Source organism: Belonocnema kinseyi, chromosome 7, assembly GCF_010883055.1.
Source record: "Belonocnema kinseyi isolate 2016_QV_RU_SX_M_011 chromosome 7, B_treatae_v1, whole genome shotgun sequence".
Lineage (NCBI taxonomy): Eukaryota > Metazoa > Arthropoda > Insecta > Hymenoptera > Cynipidae > Belonocnema > Belonocnema kinseyi.
The window spans coordinates 67,602,868-67,606,935 of NC_046663.1; positions in this window are offsets into that span (position 1 = coordinate 67,602,868).

The window sequence follows — 4,068 nt, forward strand, 5'->3', positions numbered from 1 at the left end:
TATATAACTTAATTATTTTTTGAAAATGTAACTATTTTGTAAAAAAAAGTCCTCTTTTCTATCAAAAGTTCAACTACTTTTTAAAAATTTATTAATTTTTTTATTAAATAACTATTTTGATGAAAATATGTTTTATGTATTGTAAAAATACATGGTTGAAACTGACACTTAATCTATAACATTTTTGGTTAAAAAAATCATGTATTTTGTTAAAAATTCGTCTTACTTTGTAGAAATTAAATTTTTGTATGGGAAATTTATACTTTTTGGTTAAAAATTAAAATTTTCGGTTTTTTTGACTTTGAAATTAAATAATTTCGTTGAAAGTTCATGTATTTTGTTGGAAATTGACCTTGTTTGGTAGAAATTTAATGTTTTTGGTTGAAGATGTATAATTTTTGGTCAAAAATGCAATTGTTTGGTTGAAATATCAACTGTACATCTTCTTGGGTTTGAAAGTCGATTATTTCATTAAGAGTTGAACTACTTTGCAAAAAAATACGCTTTTTTAACAACGTGTTATAATTATGGTGGAAAATTTAACTATTTGGTTGAAAGTTTAACTCTTTGATTCACAACTCATATTTTTCGCTTAAAAAATTCAACTTTTTGTAGATAATTCGTCTTTTTGACTTCAACATTAAATAATTTCGTTGAAAATTCATGTATTTTAAAATAAATTTGTCTTTTTTGTAGATCTTTGATTTTCTTGGTCAAAAATTTATCTTATTGATTAACAGTCTAACTATCCTAGGATTGATTTAAAATTAATCGCTTTTAGGTGGAAATTGAACTATTCCATTTTTGGTTGAAACTTTATCCTGTACATTGCATTAGTTAAAACACTAATTATTTGATAGAAAATTAATTTATTTTGTTAAAAAGTAAACTCCTCGGTTTAAAATTGATATATTTTGTTAATTCGATTTTTTTCCTAACATTAAAAGCACTGCAATATAAAAAAATTGCCTTAAAATCATCCTGATACTCTTTTTTTTAATTTTAAAAATCTTTTTAAATACTCACTTAAAATTGATTTTTCAAAATCAAAAATCATTTTCAATTTTCTTGAAAATTACAACCATTTTTCTTATTTTTTAAAAATATTTTACAATTCTCAAAAAGCTTATTTTTCTTTTTTAATCTGCAAAAATCTACATCGTCTTTCAAATTATTTGAAATAATATCAAGTTTTAAATTAATTTTATTTTTTAATTGAAATTGTAGCGTTCAAAGTTAAAACTTACCTCATTACAGTTTTAACAATTCAAGGCTTTCTATTTTGAACCATTCTGTTCAAATTTTTATAGTTTTTAATAATTTTTTATAATTGATTGTTTTAAATGAACTGTCAAATATTGCTAATGATTAACGTTTTTTTTCAATTACAAAATTTTTAATTGAATGGGTTAAAAATAAAATTCTTTTAGACTGAAACAGTATTTGAAGACATCAGTGAAAATAATTTTAAAAACTAATATCTATTAATTCTTTAATTTTCAACGGATTCAGAATCATCCTGTAGAATCATTTATTTTTTTATTTTCAATACCTTGAATTCAATTTAAAAAAATTTATTTAAAAATTCTTCTAATTAAAAAAAATCGTAATCGAAAACAAATAAATTAATTTTCTATCAAATAATTCGTGTTTCAACAAAAATTTCAACAAAAAATAGAAGAGTTCTTATTCCAGATAAAAACTGTAATAAAAAATTGAATTGAACAAGAGAAAAAAACCAATTCTCGACAAAATTTTCTAGGGAAAATGTGAATTTTCGACCAAGAAGCTTAATGTTTTTAATATAAAAAAAAAGATTTTTCAACTTAACCAATATTTACGATTAATTTTTAATCAATTATATAATAGTTACATTTTCAGACAAAAATGTATTTTCAACGAAAGAGATGAACCTTCAAAGAAAAAAAATACATTTTAACAATGTAGTTGAACTTTTGATAGAAGAGAGGACTTTTTTTCACAAAATAGTTACACCTTTAACAAAATCATTTATTTTCCAACCAAATAATGGAGTTTTTATCCAAACGAGATGAATTGTCGACAATCTAGAGCTGCGGGAGCCAATGACCAGATTGCATCAAAACTTTCTGGTGGAAGAAGTTTTCTTCAACTCATCAGAATATGGCCCGTCTTTTCACCTTACATTTGAAGTCGGAAGAGCCGATTCCGGAGTGGTTGGTGGAAGAGCGCACAATACTCCTGCCGAAAATAGGCAACTTAGGTGACCCGAAGAATTACAGGCCAATAACTTGTCTGAACAAACTTTATAAGATATTCACAGCCATCCTAAATGATAGGATTGTTCGGGCAATTGAACCTGTGTGGCAAGAAATGTAGGAACTACGCGGCTCAAAGAAAGGCGTAGCAGGATGTCGGGAGAATCTGCTTATCGACAGATTTGTCTAAAAAGATGCAACATTCTACCAGCGTGACCTATCGATGGCATGGATTGATTATCGGAAAGCTTTCGATTCGACCTCTCATAGACTTATCATATGTCTTTTCGAAATCTTAAATATACTAAGGAAACTGGAATGGAATTTGGGTTAGACAAATGTGCCAAGGTTTATTAGAAGTGAGGAAAACTTAGTGGCAATCCTGAAGATCCTGAGCTCGTTGATAGAAGCGCTATACGACACCTTTGCGCTGGAGAGACTTATACATACCTGAGCGTGCCACAGAGCCGAGTTCAGGATGTGACATCTATAAAGGATACTCTCCGAAGCAGATACAAACGTCTCATCTGACAGATTTGGTCTTCCGAACTGTCGGCGAGGATCACAGTATCTTCAACGAACATGCTTGCCGTCCCGCTAGTACTCTATTCATTTGTAGTAGTTCCATGGACGAAGAGCGAGCTCAGATCCCTTCATATCGGGAAAACAAAGGTTATGCACATGAAAAAAGCATGCATCTTAAGTCTTCCGTTCCGCGATTGTACATCTCACGCCGTAAAGGTGGTCGCGGAAGATTGAGTCTTGAATGTCTTCGCAACAGGATTATTCTGGGTACAGCACATAGAGTTGCAAATGGAAGAGGCCCTCTTTTTAAAATGGTCAGGAATCACGAGGAAGTGGGCAAAGGAGCATTTCTGTACAAAGCAGCGGAGGAGGCTGCAGAAGCACTCGCACTTGACTTCAGTATTAGGGGTGAGCAAAATGCATCAAATCTAAACTATCTCGAGTACTCACTCCTGAAAGCCCGGATTAAGAAAGCACAAGAGAAAAACTTTCGTGAACAGCTCCTCGACAAGAGGTTGCACGGTATCTTCCACAGAAATTTGAAGGATCAGTCAATGTCTTGTGAGCTAACGTTTGCTTTCCTTAAATCGCCCGTATTGAAGTCTGGGACGGGGGGTTTCATTTTTGCATGCCACGATGGTGTCATTTCCACCTTAACATACCGTCGCCTAATTTTGAGCCAAGACATTCCTGATAATACCTGCAGGGCGTGCCATGCACACCCCGAGCATTTAGCTCACACACTATCTAATTGTCCAACTCACGCGGAAACGAACTACATTTAAACGCACAATGTGGCACTCAGAGTGCTTTATTATTATCTCTGTCACTCTTACGGCATTAACCTTAATACCGCTCCTCTAAATGCTCCTAGAGAAATCGAGTAAATTGTCGAGAATGGGAAGTGCCACATATACTGGAACTTTATATTCTCGACAATTGTTTCTGTTGCTCACTCGAGGCCTGACATGGTTCTTCTTGACTTCGAGAAGCGAACCATGTTCGTTATCGAATTTTCGGCACCAGCTGAAAAAAAACATCATAACCAAGGAGACTGAAAAGAAAGAGAGGTATAGAGACCTTATAAGGGTGTTTCAACGATTTTACCCAGAATGTTCTGTTAAACTAATCGTCCGTATCACCGGCGCCTTATCATCGTATTGATTCCTTTACAGACTGTAGCCACCTATCTCACGGTCCTGAGACGTTGTTGTGGCTGAAATTTTACCGCGATTTCGCTGGGGGCGAGTGAAATTTTCCAGATTAGCCCTCACTCCCGGTGAAATCCTGCGGTTGTCCTGATGAC